The 16,637-nt window shown below is 39.5% G+C and overlaps 1 protein-coding gene across 6 annotated transcripts in view; it reads left to right on the top strand.

The window, feature by feature from the left end:
- Positions 1–16,637, top strand: part of SESTD1 (SEC14 and spectrin domain containing 1) — a 98,521-nt gene that overhangs the window by 1,794 nt on the left and 80,090 nt on the right. The window lies entirely within an intron of this gene.

Raw genomic sequence — 16,637 nt, 5'->3', positions numbered from 1 at the left:
TCAGAGGCCCCCTTTATCAAAGCGTTGACACAGTATGTTCAGGTGACATTTCAGGGACTCCCGATGCCCCCTCTTTTAAGTTCATTGAGTTGATTTTTATTATTAGGTTGACGTTTTGGGGACTCCGAGCCCCTTTTTATATAGACATAGATTGAAAATGTTCAGGTGATATTTCATGCACTCAGTGGTCAGTGACTTGGTGGTACTGACCATAGTATATTGGTGTTGTTTTGGGGAGTCAGAGGCCCCCTTTATGAAGACCTTGGTACAAATGTCATCTGAACATTTTGTGGACTCCACCAGGCCCCCTTTAATAATGAATTAATAATGTATGTTCAGGTGATGTTTTGGGAAGTCTGACGCCCCCTTATCATAGCCTGGATACAAAATGTTCTGTATATCACAGGGACACTCAGATGCATTTCGCCCTCTAGTGGAGCAGTTAAGCTACACTAAGGGGGGCAGTGAAATGCGTTAGTGTGCCTTTTCTGTGATCCCCTTGGTTCATCTGGGAACAGTAAAGTTTTTAGCTTCATGGTGTCCAGCCTTGCTTAGATTTGGCGTGCTTTACAAATTATCATTGCTTTTCATTAATTTGTCTAAGCAAATTGTAATCATAGTCAGCAACTATTTTTTCTGCTCTCACTGCATCAGACTTCTGAAAGTTGAAATCTGGCTTCAATGGGTGACTGCTCTGCACAGCTTGTCATTGTGCTTTCTTTGTGAGATAAGGCCACCTGGGTCAGTCTCTCCATAATATTGGTTGTACAGAGACTTATTTTTTCTTGGCTGGTGCAGTAAAATTGATATGCCAGTGAGGAAAGCTTCGATATAAGAGAAATCGCTCATGATCAAACTTGTTTCAATGTAACAAGCGCAGGAAAGTAGTAATATGATTACTGATACACCAACCTCCCCCCTGGCTTTCTCATCGCCCCCTCCCCCATTCATATTTCTGCATTGCATCTCTCCTTGTATTTCCTGAAGGTGCCATTCAGGTTTATAGTAAAACACAATTTTATGAGATGCACATTCATTTATTATTGGGAGGAGGGGCTGGAAAGTGATTGATTTTGTAAACGGTGTTTAGTACCAATCTGGATTTTGCAGGATTTTAAAGTATCTATTGCACCAGCACCAGTGGGAAATATTGGCACATGGAATATTTTGTTCACAGAAACAAAGCTGTTTTTTTCTAGACTGTTAAATGTTTCCCGTCTTACCTTATGGAATCCATAGACAGGAGCTTACCAGAAGTATCTGAATTATCCGAAAGTTCAATTAGTTTGATTTGTTTTTAAAGAGGGCCAGTCATCAGAGACAAATCTTTCCATACAGGCACAGACACCCAAAAGCCCAGGGCCTGCGGGGCTTCACCATCTTGGATTCAGGGACACACCTAGGCGTTGGTAGGTAAAGGCAGCAGACAGGTGCGCTTTTGGTTTAGGAATAAGGGACACAGTTGTGATGAGTTCACCCAGGGGTGTTTCTTTTGGGTGTTCTCTGCTTCACATCCCCCGGCCACTGATTTTCCTAAACAGCCCAGGGAGAGAATGGCTGAATCCACAGCTGCCAGCTCAGCCAAACCTCCCAGCTAGAAATAGGTGGAGAAGCAGAACAATATGGCCAAGAGCCTGAAAGTGACAGAGCTGGGGGAGGGTGTAGATGGGGCAAAAGTTCAGCTGGGTAATGAGGAGCAAAGCTTAACACGCTATTTGCCTAGTTCCCCCAAGCTGGACACCAGAACACAGGAAGGTGAGCCAGGAGTAAGTTATGTGTGGTCTGCCATAGAGAGAGGTTGAGACCTCCAGGCCTTTGGGAAAGAAAGGGGAGGCTGGAGAAGTTGTATGCGAACAGGGCCACACCACCCCAGGGGAGCCTCACCACTCATAAGTATCTGCCCTCCTAATCCAAGTGCCTAGGAGTAGTGATAGAAGGGTACGGCACAGTCCAGGAATTGGTCTATCTGGTCTTCAATGCAAGTCTATGAGCCCCGTTCTCTATGGAATAGTACTAAGGCATTGTAATATGCACAGCCCCAGCTGACATCCTTCACCTAAGTAATTTTTTGGTGTTTTCAGTTTCTGCTTGCTCAACAGTTTCTTAAGCACACTGTATGGAGGTGGAGGAGCTGGGCCAGCAGAGTCAGTAGTTTAACACTCCCAAAGGAATAGATGGCTATGACTTGTAAGGAGTGACAGGGTAGTCCAAGCAAGTTCAAAAGGCATTGCAAGTAAACAAAAAAAATATGAAAATAAAAACACTGCAAGTAGCTGATTATATTGTATTATAATTTTTGTGCTTTTTTTTGCAGTCTTTTCATTTGGTAACAGGATCTCTTTAAGGATTGTAATCGTTTGTGTTTTTTTACTTGAATAAAGTAATGGGAGTGAGCAGGGAAAGCTCCCATTATTCTGGATGATGGGTCCTCTTTTTGTTTTATTGTAGGGCTCCCTCTTGTGTAGGGGTAGTCCACATTTCATAGTGTAGTCCTAGGGACTCCATGTCCCTATCCCTATTCCCTTACCACATAGTAAACCAGCTCCACTCTTTGGCTGATAGCTGCTGACTTCCCCTGCTCTGACCTCCATAAGTTGGGAGACCAGCTGCCATTGTTGTTGGTCGGGGGGGAGAAATTGATTGGGAAAAGAATTTCTGATCAATATATGTAAACCAGGGCTGCTTTGTTTTCTAACAGCTATGCATTAGTCTCAATGTTAGTATCACATTTATAAGAAATATTGACCAATAGGCAGCATTCAGTCTGTGAATCATAAGCTCTATCACTATGTATAACAACATGTGCGTGTGCTCTTGGTTTTAAATAATACATTTGGTGGGATTCTACAGAGGCTTGTTGGCCTCTCTGAATGTTATGATCACATCTCAGAAGTGAGTTATTTGGCTTTGGTAACTGATAAAACTTTGAGATAAAGGTGATCTGGGGTTGTGCAATGGCCATTCTCTAGGGCGAGACAAGTGGATTCTCTTGTCATATTTGGCAGCCTTCATACACTCCAGCAGCTCTTCAGCTTTCTGTGTGTTTATTTACTCCTTTTTTGGTCCGTTGTCACCACTTTATTGTCTCAACATGGCAGTGTTATGCCTGTGTGTCATAGTTAACAGAATGATTCTGTTTATATTTGGCTTATATTTGTACTGCCTGTGTTCTGGTAAAATAATATTTTGTGTTCATCTGAAGGCAAAGCTTGGGGAAAATAATTTTAACGTGTTTGCCCCAGCAAAATGTTCTCTTAGTTTAGAATAGAGCAGGGGAGGGTTAGAACTCATTAGTAGCTACTTATGTCTAGTGGGTGAATCCTTTGATTAGCTAAACCAGTCCCACGAAACTACTTTGCTGCCAATCTGACGACTGATGCCGTTGTCTTCACTGCAAGTAAGTCTATGAGCCTTGCACTCCATAGGATAGTGCTAAGACACTGCCCCAACCCAGACCAGTCTTTCCTAAACTTTTTAACATTAGGGTACTCTTGAGGTAACTTTCAGGTCTTAGGACACCCTGGCAATATGCACAGCTCACATTACTTTAGCCTGGTGGTCAGTGGGAATAATGCATTGCTGGCCAGTTAGAAGAATGTCACCATTACAGATGGCGGCTAAAAAAGAAAATTGGTGTTATACTAAGAAGTCAAGTTTGTTCCTTGCTCAAAGAACCCCTAGCAACCTCTGGAGGAACTAAAGAGTTCCATGGAACCCTGGTTGAGAAACACTGACCCAGATTGTTGGGTAGCAAACCAGCCCTGACAGCTACTATAGTGGGGGCGCTTTTTTTTCCCAAAAGCATCATCCCCTACACAGAGCAAGGTATAAGCAATTGTGGTAGGGAGGGTGACCCACTACATGGGGAAAAAAATGTACCTGGAGTTAAGCTTTAATGCAAATTGGGGTTCTTTTATGGAGATCTATCCTCACATTATCCTTTGCTTCCTTGATGTGAATCTATTATCAACAGAACAGGAAATAATGTAAAATTTCTGATTTCCCAACTCTGGCCTATTCAAATCTTTAATAAAACTGTAATATTATAGAACAGATGAAGATTTCTTTCTTTCATTCATTAACTAAGAAATTTCAGGTCTGGGAAATGTTTAAGTGCTACTATGGCTATCACTTACTTATCTTATCAGGAAACCTGTATTCAGAGAGATGTGTGGGCTGCTTTTGCTGATCTTGTTCTGGAAATGCCATTTGCTTGGCTGTCTTCTTAAACCTTTCTAAACCATTGCACCTGAAATCGGGGATATTGATATGCGTGCTTGTCCATCTAATGACCCAAAAGGTGCTGGAGCCACTGGATCAGTGTTACAGCCCAATAATTGCATTTTCACAAGAGAGTAAAATAAATGGATCCTGCTTGTTTGTCAATATGGTTTTTCTATTAGATCTGTACACTTTGCTTTACGTTTTTAGGTGGGCAGGGAAATGAGGATTACAGTGTGTGAACCCCAATGGCAATATCAGAGAAGATTACAATATCCGCTGTCTGTTTTAGTTCAGCTAAGATGAGAATTTGTAGGCTTCTAATGCTGACCTCAGTTTCTTACAATGCTATTCTTGGTTGGTGTCCTTAGTTCTTTTTGGATTGCTGAACTAGGAGTTGTGGCAGCCAGTTAAGCTACATACACACTTCCAATTATTATCGTTGGAAAACGAACGACGAACGTTCATGCACGATATATATGAACGACCATATAGCACCGATCCTGCACATAGAGTTAACGACACGATCGTTCGTAGATATTGTACACACAATAGATACGATCGTTTGAGCGATAGAGGAACTATGTGCACGACAGGAAAGTGAACGGACGTTCGTTCATCACGCATGCTCTGAACATGGACGATCAACGAACGACCGTACACACGAACGATGTTCAACGATCGTCGCCCAATCCGATCCGTCGGTCCGGTCGTTCGTTTCCAGCGACTTTCCTCGTTCGTCGGCGTCGTTGGTTACTTTTTTACGAACGATTTTTTGCCCAATCGATCGTTCGTCGTTCGATTGGAACGATAAAAATTGGAAGTGTGTACGCACCTTTAGTCGCAGTTTTCGGAAGGAGATCAGGAATGGCAGGCTCCATTAGTGCCACCATACATGTTTACATCATATCTTTCTTTTGTTTTGCTGCCAGCATGCTTGTTGCACTTTAGAACATTTTAGCAGTAAGATCTATGCATTGACCACTTATATGGCAAGTAAATTTGCCTCGCATCTCTCCTTTGCCAGTACTGACAAGTTCTTCTGGTCCATTTCAAGGTTTAGGTTTTCAGCCATCCTAAATGGACTGATTCAAGAAGGGTGTGAAGGGGTTCCGATGGCTGTGGATTAAAAGTAGAGTTCTGTTTTAAGGGATAACTAGCAAGGATGCTGGACAACCCATTTCCCTGAGAATTATGATTATAAATGTTACAAGTTTTTAAAATTTTATCCCACATTTGTCTGCTTTCCCTATTTTTTTTTTTTTTTTTTACTTTGACAATCCTATTTCCTGTTTGCAGCCTATGACTGTTAGTCATGATTCTATTTTCAGGGAATAAAGTATATATGTCTGTGATTTAAAAAAAATCAAATTGTGAAAATTTCTGTGACGTTAAGTCAAAATGGTTTTGGCTAGTGGATAATTTTTTTAATTAATCTACAGCTTTTTGATTTTTTTTATATATTTCATAAATGGTACATTTATTAGCAATGAGTACAAGGTTCCTTATATTAAAGTTTTAATCCATTTTAAGAAAAACGGTTGCATAATTTCAGCGGTTCTTGTGCTTTGTACCCTACCAATTTTGACAACAACTTTTGTGAGATCCCTTCATAAATGGTAAAACTTTCTTCCCTGGAGCATTCATGGTAAAGCTTAACTCCAGGGAAAAAAAAACTCAAAACACATTGCATTGAGCACATTCCTGCACTTCAATTAATAAATCTTAATACCTGGGTGAACCCGAAGATAGACACTTGCTTTATTCCCTATGCCCTGCAGGGTTTCCTCCATGTGAATAGTCCCCTGCAGCTTCCCCTGCAGGTTGCTTTAGGATTTAGTCACTGGCACCAATGTCATCCCCCTCCAATGCAGGCCCAATAGCTCTGCATTGTAAGGGAAAGAGTACTTGCCTGGTGGGGGAGCTGGGGGTTTAAGGGGGTAAGTAAATCTCCTTGTTATGACCCCTTAGGCTTAAACAAGGATTAAACATTTGCACTTTATTCATAGTCTCACCTCCAGGGAAATGTTCCTGTTTCTTTTAACTTTTGTATATTTAAAATGCTTCACATGATGGAGTCTGCTTCTACTGATTTTTTTTTCCCCCAATTGGTGGGTAATCTTTAGGTGGATTTAAGCTAATTTGTGGATTTGTGCAATTATAATAATGCAAGGCCCCTTTTATAATAATTTAAATTTGTGTACTGAGAATACATTGTCAATTTCCTTTATACCAAAAAGTACTACACTATTGATGCCTTTATTCAATTTACTAAATGATATTCAGCTGTTTGAAAGCTGAAAGGGAACAGGGGCTGTCTAATGTGCATACCTTGGATTTAAAGGTTACTACTTATCTTCAGTTTAAAGAACCCACAGACCATTGTAAAACTATCCTAGGCTCTTATGAAACACCTTCCCATTGTGAGTATATGGAAGCTAATGCTTTGTACTCTGCACCTCTTCTCGTGCGTCTTGTCTATGGACAAATGACAAATGGCTCACTTTGCTTGCCCCTGCGTCAGTCAGAAGCGTGCCTATGGCCACACGTGAAGTATCTGCAATAAAAAGCCCCTGCTCAAGCCTTTGTGCTAATTTTCTTTTCATTGCTTGCAATGTTTCCTGTTTGTAGAGCTTTTCATTGTGTTTAATTGAATAAAATGACCCTGTGTCACGGCCCATTGTTAATATTCCAGCTTTTATCTATTTATAAAGGGACAACACATGATACCGGGCAGCACAATGGGAAGCTGAAAGCAGGAAATGATACATGTATAAATTCAGTGCTAGGACACCCTGTATAAGCCAGAACCCCAGAAACTAGGATGTAGTCACTAAACGGTTAATAGGGGGCTTCAGTTGTGGCAAAGCTAAAGCATGCCCAATTTTCCTACCCATTCACTAATGAATGTTTCATGAATGTCTCTCATAAGCTAAATCAATTTCCATCCCATTGTACACTCCCATCTATTCAATATTGCAGCTGAGCTGCTGCAGTATATTGTTCCTTTCAATTGAGACATTCATGAAAATTACCTTTTCTTTGATTTCTATGATTATTTTTTATTTTTCTCTCTCCTCTTGGAAAATTGTGAATTCTGTTTTGAATAGTGTTTGTGTGTTAGCTACTATTTATTAAGTGATTTACTGTTGTCGTTGTGTGATGAATAACAAATATTGTGTAGCTGTAGTGTGTGACTTGTAGTATGGGTTGTGGGTATAAAAACACTAAGCCTGAAAGCTTGCAGTGGCTGCCTGTCTGCTGTGTAATTACGGCTAAATTATGTTGCCCTATGTCTGTTTTGTGATACCCATCAGTAATTGGATAATAACATCGATCCTAAATGTCCTCTGCATAGATTGGATTATGAATAGTCTGAGTGCGGTGGGGGGAATCTTTCCCAGATGTGGCTGCTTGTTTGATATAGCAGAAGCTCTACAATTTTTGCTTTTAGCAGCAAACTCGTAAGGGAAAGTTTATATAAGATGAGCAATGAAACATTTGTCTGTCCTTGAAGAAGTTCTTTCTTGCTGGAGTTTGATGCTCGCTTCCCAATTTTGCCAACTAATGTTAATGGTGTGTATGCAGCAGATGCTTGGCTTCCATGAAAAGAAAATGGCTGGATTTTAGTTGCAATTCATTTCTACTAGAAGCTTTTATTACATCTCTATGGCCCAAAGTCATGCTTGAAATAAGTTCCTTGTCTGGTTTTATTGGTCTATATATAAGTACCAAATTAAACCATGTTATCTGTGCATTCTTGTCACTGGTGTCGGCATACCCCCGACAGGATCACTGACCAGGGGCGGATATACCAATTGTACGGACCACCTGGCACTTAGAGGCCTGTGTTGTACTAGTTATGAGTAAGACGGGCCATTGAGCTTGCCTAGCCAAAAGTTGAATGGGGGCTCAAAAATTTGTTTTGCATTGGGGTTTCCATGTGACTAGTGACCGTGTCACTGTAAATGCAAAAAAATCTGTTATTTGTTTCCACAATGTCTTTACAATGTCAAAACCAAGCTGTCACTCCACTACTGCTTCCTCTTGGTGTGTGCTGGCTGGAGATGGAGTGACACATAGAAGCAAGTAGTTATTCTATTTATACTCCTGTTACTGGTGAGATGCAAACAGGGATGTGATTAATAGCATGAGTCTTCATATAGTTGTCGGCTATTACTAGTTATATTCTTATGTTGATGCATTTTTTAAAACAAAATGGTCAGGAGGGAAATACTTGGGCACCCTTTGCTGGCGTCTTTAGATTTTTGTAGCCAGGCTGTTGGGTTGGTCCTTAAGCTTAAACACTGTTTGTGCCCCAGGCCTGGAACATAAATGTGTATCATCTAGTATATCTGAATGCTTCATACACACAGGATTAACATACCATCAGACAACTAGCATTTCCAGAGGGCCATTGGCAATTTATTTTACTTGAGCATTTTCTGTTAAACAATGTCAAAAGCATAACATTGATGTGTATTTGTTTTGTTTGTTTGTTTTTCTCCTTCAAAGAAAGAATATCATATGAATTTGTGTGTGTAATATGAATGAGAGCTGTAATAGCTCTGTATCATTAAAGAAAAGCTATAGTTATAATGAAATGCTCATGTGCTGAAGAGTTACAGGAACTACTGTTAGGCTCTATGATGATTTTCCTGTTTGCATACGCTGGACCTGATTTATTGAAGCTCTCCAAGGCAGGCAAAGAAAGATTTTCATAGATGATCCCACAAACCTGGAATAGATTGCCTAAAAGTAATTTATTTTTAGTGGTAAATGTTTTCATTCCTGTACCAGATTGATTCCAGGTTTTCTGGATACCCCAGTTTCTCCCATAATAGTCTATCTTTTACAGTTTTGTAGAGCTTAAATAAATCAGGCCATATTAGTATGCTGGACCTGGAGGCAAAAAACAGCAGTGCAGCCTCCGTATTTCCCACAGTACAGGATTCCTTTAATTTTTTTATTAAATGTTTAATTTGGTGGTAATAAAGCAAAAAAAAAAAACTCCTGTTATATGCATTTAAAAAGTGTAATGTTGGTCAACTAAGGATATGAGGAGTTTAGCAAACTTTTTTTGCATATCCTTTCCAGATATTGTAGTTGCAGAGAGGCCATTAAGTGTCCTTGGTTAAAATTTTTAAAACGAATAGTGAGAAAGGTTCTGCCATCATTATAATAATACGGTCAGTTCCAGTGTTTTAAAGGTGATAGTTCACTACTGCCATTCCTTACAGCAATTCAAACCATTCTCAATATAACAGTTTCTTAAATTAGGTTATTTTAAAAGTTTGCATTTACCATCATGTCTCAACTCCCTAATTCATCCTAGGTAGAATGTGTGAAAACTGTGCAAAAATCTACATTACAAATAAAGCTATTGCTTTACTTCAATTCTCATATCAGCTTTTGGCTGCAGGTATTCAAGTTTTCCTACAGAAAAAAAATTCTTCTAGTCAATAACCAATAGGGAATAGTTAAAAAAAAAGAAGCCTGATTTCAAGCTGGTTTTCACAGCTGCTCTGTAGGAATTGCTAGAGAATGGTGACATGAATGGTGGCATTAGAAAGTTCATATTTTCTATGCACAGGTAATGTTAGATAGGACAGCAAGTGAAATTTTATGGTTTACCAAAAAAAAAAAGTGCATTGTTGTGTCTAGATTTCTTTTTACCCCGGTCACCTTCCCAGCACATTATAGGTAGATCCTACATCTCTGCAAATCCTGAATATATCAGCCACATTTTAAAGTGTGTGGAGAAACCTGTTTGATATATGAAATGATGCACTGTTTTGATGCTGACATTGATTTAAACATTTTTAGGTTAATGTTAATTTTTTCTGGAAAATAATGCAAGGTTTTAATTATCTGGAAACTGCAGACATGGCAGCTAATTATACTGTTGGGTGCCTGGTCTTGTTTATTATGCTTATTTTATTGTAGAACCTTGGAACGCCAATTATTTCAGTCAGATTCAATGAAATAAGTAACCCAGCAATCTGAATAATGTTTATGTGAGGTTAGAACTGGGCCACAAAAAAATGTCACTTTGGAAAGAACTCATTTTCATTACACATCAGCAGTAGGTCATTAGCAAACTGTTTTGATGCTGACATTGATTTAAACATCTTCACAAAATATTTTTATAATTTACTTTTTTTGTTATGTAATGTATTTAGTGCTTACATATTCCATGCCATTTTATCTAGAAGGTAAATTGTTTGCATAGTTGGTCCACTCATACAACAGTTCTTAGGACTGTGAACTTGTTTGTTTGCTGACTGTGGAAAACAAACAAACAAAAAAATGTTAGTCCTACCTGGCTGGTCAGACCTTAAAGAGGAATTAAACTGAAAAATGGTCCAAAACAAAAAAATACCCTTTCCTTCAATCCTGCAAGGCAGTTGATTGGTCTGGAGGTGTCTTCTTTGGGGTCCTGCATCCTCCCAGTATTTGTCTCCGCACCGGGCCCCGCCATCTTCGCCTCTTTTTCCTACATCACCCGGCCCAGGCGCGAGAAGGGGTGACGTAGATGGAAGAAAAAAACTTGCCAATCTCACTGCTCATGCGTGATATCAGCAATTTTTTTCTCCTTTTCACAAAAAGCACCCAAGAGCCTCCCGGGATGCGTGACGTAGTTATCCCGGGAGGTTTTGTGCTCCCATTTATTCTCCACCGCCTAGAGAATTAGGGGGCGGTGTGGCACCCCTTAAAAAAATAAAAAGGATATTGTATAAAAAAAAAAAAAAAAGGCTTGTGAAATTTCTGAGTTTAGGTACGCTTTAAGGCTTTGTACACATGTTAGATTTTGTTCGATCTTTCCAACGACAAAAGACTGAAAGATGCATGAAGGAGTGCTGTATAAACGGCACCATTTTTCTCTATGAAGAGGGGAATGGAGGGGAAATGGCACACCGCTGCACTTTCTCCCATTCACTTGCATTCCGAAACTATGAACTTTGGCTGTGGCTTTGATAAGGCTACACCACTGAGGTAGATCTTTTATAATATATACAGACCATAGGTTAGGTGCCATGTGTGACTTTAATCCAGAATTGCATATCAAATATCTAAATTTGCAGTTATCAAATGGAAAGCGTCCTAAACTTTATGTGGACAACAGAAGTACACAGCCTTTTGTTAATCTTTTTTCCACTAACTACAGTGTTACCTTTAAAAACTGCCTTGAGCAAAAGTTCATGAAAAGTGGTAGATGGCTGTCTAGTTGCATGATAAAAGCAAGCTTTGCTTCTACTTTTTCAAGATAATCTTTAAAAATCGGGCCTCTTCTGAAGAGGTGGAAAACAATACCATTAGGCTGTCGGACATGCTCCCAATAGGTTGGGGATCATTCATCAGAAAAGAGTGGGGAAACAAAGTACTACACATTCTGCCACACTTCTGTCAGTATTGGTTGAGTACCATAGGGAGTCCTACTAGTGTGTATACTTCTGTAAGTGCAGACATATCTCCATGTGTGGCCTAAACTAACATAATAATGTAACATCTTCACACCCTGAACCCAGATGTATTTAGCATGAAGATCTCCATTTCACCTCCAAGTACCAGCTCTGTAACACTTACCCCACCCACAATCCATAGTGAGAACTTCAGTGGAAAAACCAAATACTGCATGTTCTCATTCTTCCTCCAGAACAGATTATTAATACTTAAAGTAAACCTAACTTAGTCCTTGTTATCGCTATGGGTCTGATTTATTAAATCATCATAACTGAAGACGGTAGACTGTTGTAGAAGAACTTTGGTGATCCACCAAACCTGAAAAGAATGTGGTGTGAGTTGGAAACATTTGCCAACTAATAGCAAAAGACTTTTTATTGAAATCCATTCCAGCTTTGCTGGATCACACATGCTCTCCAATGAAAGTTTATCTTCTCCAGTCCTGGAGAGGTTTAGTAAATCAGGCCCATAGTGATGACCCCAAAGCTGTGTACACACGTGCAATTTTTGTCGTTGGAAAGGATCTTTCACGATCCTTTCCAATGACAAAGGACTACACGATGAATGAACGAGTGCCGTACATACAGCACCGTTCTGCTCTATGAGGAGGGAAGGGGGACAGCGACGGAGCGGCACCCTGCTGCGCGCTCTCCCCCTTCCCTTGCATTAGGATCGGTCGTCGTTCATCGTCCATGGATCCGCCAGGACGGTCTTTCGGACGATGGACGACGCCGACTGTACACACGCCAGATTTTCGCCCGATATCTTTCCAATGCCGATTATCGGGCAAGAAAAATCTGACGTGTGTACGCAGCTTAAGTCCCTGTGGAGCCATCTTGGATGTTGGGCCCAGGCTGAACATAAAACCTAGATGTCTTTCCAACATGCTGGCCTCCCTGCCCCACTGTCATTCTAATTCCAGAACCTCTACTGTCCTCCAAAATCATAGAATTTATTTCGTTTTTTCCCTTACAAATCTTTTAAAAAATAAAGGAGATTGACATTTGATTGATGTGGCTTAGTCCCAGGTTGGGGATATGTTTTAAGGGATTGTTTTACAGACACGGGTATTTTCAAACAAAATTAAGTTCCTACAATTAAGCATTGTTGTTAAGTTCAATTTTTTTGTTAATATAGTGTAGTTGGGTGAAGTTTAATTACTTTACTTCCATACAGTTGTAAACTGTTTTTTGCTAATGCAGTCCTTAATTTACAGATAAAATTGTATTACATGGTAAAGGGTTTCTAGATTACTATGATTTATCCACAAAGAGGGGACAGTAGTTCTCATTCAGACATTACCAAGTCTCAAACCTCTGATTTGTATTATGTTGTCATTACTCTGATTCATTAACTTGTTTGTGTAAATTACAAATTGAGCTATTGGGCTTTTTACAACCGAGAGTCAATGGAGTCCCTAGAAAGCATGTGAAAATGAGGACAAGGCTGGCTCAAAAGAAGATTTTTTGTTTCAGGTTTTCGTTGGTATTTCATAGTTGAAGGTATTCAAGTCTTCATCTTGTTACTTTAAATTTCTGCTAAATATCTGTTCAGTCCAAAGTGCTATATCTTTAAATTGTTATATCCTAGCTCTTGCTTTTACCCCTGGTCTTGTATTTTGGTAGCATAAGGTCAAACTCCTGCAAAATTATCTACTTCTACGTTGTGTCTGTGCTTGTGGCACTGTTAGGAGGTTGCATGAAAGACTGAATTGGGGTGTTGAATTATACTTAAGCTACGTACACACTTCCAATTATTATCGTTGGTAAACGAACGATCCTGCACGATATCTGCGAACGATCGTATAGCACCGATCCTGTACATACAGATAATGACACGATCGTTCGTAGATATTGTACACACAATAGATGCGATCGTTTGAACGATACAGGAAGTTACGTGCACCACAGGAACGTTCGTTCATCACGCATGCTCAGACCATGGACGATCAATGAACGATCGTACACACGAACGTTGGTCAACGATCGTCGTCCAATCCGATCCGCCGGTCCGGTCGTTCATTTCCAACGACTTTCCTCGTTCGACGGCGTCGTTGGTTACTTTTTTTACGAACGATTTTTGCCCAATCGATCGTTCGTTGTTCGTTCGTCGTTCATTTTGAACGATAAAAATTGGAAGTGTGTACGCAGCTTTAGGCTTGTTACAAGTAACTCTTCCAGGACATAACCTCTTTGTAGTTCCCATGGTATCAATTTAAATTGTCTTTCTAAATCACAGAAAAACTTTTACAGATGCCAGAGCCGTGTATGGTGCCAGGTTTGTTTAAAAACAATTAACACACTATAGCTGATGACTACTGGTTTTTCGCAAATTTTTTACTGTTTACGTACTTTTAATTTCATATAGGGCGACTTTTATGGTTCATCCTGAATTAATATGGGGACAATGTTTTTGAATATATTTGCCTGCTGTGTTGTTTGTTTTGTTGACTTTACTGTCTTGACTGTGTCTTATGATGTAATTCTCTGTGGTCTCTGTGGGATATAATCTGTGGTTTCTGTATAATATGCTGTGGTGTTATTTTAAGATGTAGCATTGTATTTTTAGCTTAGTCTCTAAAATGTAATTATTGCTGTGTACAAATATTATACTTAGTACAATATTTTATATGGGCCTACAGGATAAGAAGTAAAATTATATCGCAGGTGGCAAAAAAACTTAAAGTAGTTTAAAACTTTTTCTTGTAAAAGCTTTATGAAGGCAAAGGAAAATTCCTAACTTTTGGTCCCATACCTGGGGGACTCAGTGGGTGGACAGTATGGAGTATAAATGTAGCAGAGTGTTCTCCCAGCCCATTTTAGCCAGGTGCACCACCCGGAATTTTTGGAATTTCTGGCTTTTGGGTTACAATACTAAGGCACTGGACAGCTTGGGCATATTACAAAGAGATGGGAAATACTAACTGTGTGGGCATTAGAAAGCTGGAACAAATTACAGTGTGGGGGTGGGACGTTAGAAAGCTGATGGAATTAGAAGGGTTACTGGATTCCTATGGCAAGAACTGGGAACGCTAAATTTGTCATATGTTGCTCTGCCCACTTTTTGACCACCTGCTTACAGATTCTCCCCACCCAAAAAAACATTTCTGCCGAGAATATTGTAATAGCAATTTTTAGAATTGTGTTAAGCTAAACATAACACCAATAAGTCCAAGTTAGTAAGTCTTCAGCAGTACAATAGAATAGCTTTTATGTTCACAGAACCATAGATGCAAAGGTAATCTTGTTTACATTTGCTTGTAATGTTTTAGTAGAATATAGACACTGTGGTGACATTTTATGATGGCTGGTTAAGTTTGCTTATCTGTAGTCTTTTGTTTGAGTAATTAGACCATAAACCTAAACAGATAAGATCATTTTTGAAACACTAGGCTTCTGTATCTACTTTGATCCAATTAAGTACTGTGTGGTTTTTATAGTTCAGAGTTGCTGGTTAAAATAGATCTAAGTCTAGTTTTCTGAAATTTGTAGAATGTACTTAGAAGGAAAACTTGGTAACCCTGCCATAACTGTCCTGATTTTAGCTCTTCTTGTTATGGGGTGGCACTTATCTCCCTATTTGTTGTCTTCATATTGAGGCAAGCAACTAAGTAAAAAAGTCACACGATTGATTGGGTTTTTGGAAAGCTAGAGATTGTTCAGCTAGGATTTAAATCTCACAATATTAAGATACTCAGAGACTTTAGCATGTAAATGGATTGCACAGAGATCTGCTAAGCTTTCCAGTACAAGGGTGGGGTGGCATGCTGGTGTTGGATATTTAGTTGTTGAATAATATAGCTCCTAACCTGCTTAAGTTATTTGGATGGTCGTTTGATCCCTCAGTGGAACCCATGTGCACCAGCCTGTCCATTTATTGGATGATTTCTTAAGGTTCTAGATTAGCAAGTTAGGCTGCATACACACATGCAATATTTGTCATCAGAAAGGATCCTTCACAATCCTTTCCATCGACAAAAGACTGAACGATGCATGAACAAACTTGTACATACAGCACCATTCTGCTTTATGGGGAGGGTGGGGAACAACGGAGTGGCACCTTGCTGCGCTTTCTCCTCTTCACTTTTTTTATGATCCATGAACGACGAACGCTGTACTTGTGTCAGATTCTCGTCCAATATCAGCCCTGAGGCAATTATTGGACAAGAATCATCTGACCTGTGTACGTACCCTAAATGGTGTACACTGGCAGGTAATAACAGATGGAAATTAACTTTTGGGCCAGCATTCCATTATCACATATCTTTACAATGCTAAACTGCCGATCATCTATAAAACATTTTCTTTCATTAAATAGTTATTATTATAGTATATTATATAGTTTCAGTTAAATTTACAGCTATTTTAATCACAGCTTATTAATTGTCTGTAAAGGAAAAACAAGAATAAAGAGGAGTTTTTATTCTTTATCTGACAACTTCTATCATCTATTTAAAAATCACTTGGATATGTATACTTTATTAAATACGAGCTGCTGCATTAGACTATTGCCAAACTATCAATAGAAAAGGCTTATTTTGCAAGGCAAACATTTTTTGTTAAGGTGTCTATACCACCCAACACCCTTCTTAGCTACAGGAATTGTGAGGTTACTCTTAAGGTGCCTGGAGTGGGATGTGTATCAGGCTAGCACTCCGTGTTCTCCCCAGCCCCTTTATTCAGGTAATTAGTAACCTCCCGACTGTTTTTGGTTGCTTGCTGAATAGTTGGGTCACAATACAGGGGCTGCCACCTGCCTACAATTTCTTCCCGGCTTAAAAAAAAAGTCTGGGTTCAACACTGACACTTAATAACTAAAAGCCAGCCTGACGCATACCCTGTCCACAAATTGCCCAAAAATATATTTACAATTCACTGTCAAAGGCACTTGAGGTTGAAAAACTGCCCTTAAGCTACGTACACACTTCCAATTATTATCGTCGGAAAATGAAC

Source organism: Pyxicephalus adspersus, chromosome 7 (assembly GCF_032062135.1).
Source record: "Pyxicephalus adspersus chromosome 7, UCB_Pads_2.0, whole genome shotgun sequence".
Lineage (NCBI taxonomy): Eukaryota > Metazoa > Chordata > Amphibia > Anura > Pyxicephalidae > Pyxicephalus > Pyxicephalus adspersus.
The sequence above is the reverse complement of the archived record's forward strand: the minus strand, read 5'-3'. Positions and strand labels throughout refer to the sequence as shown.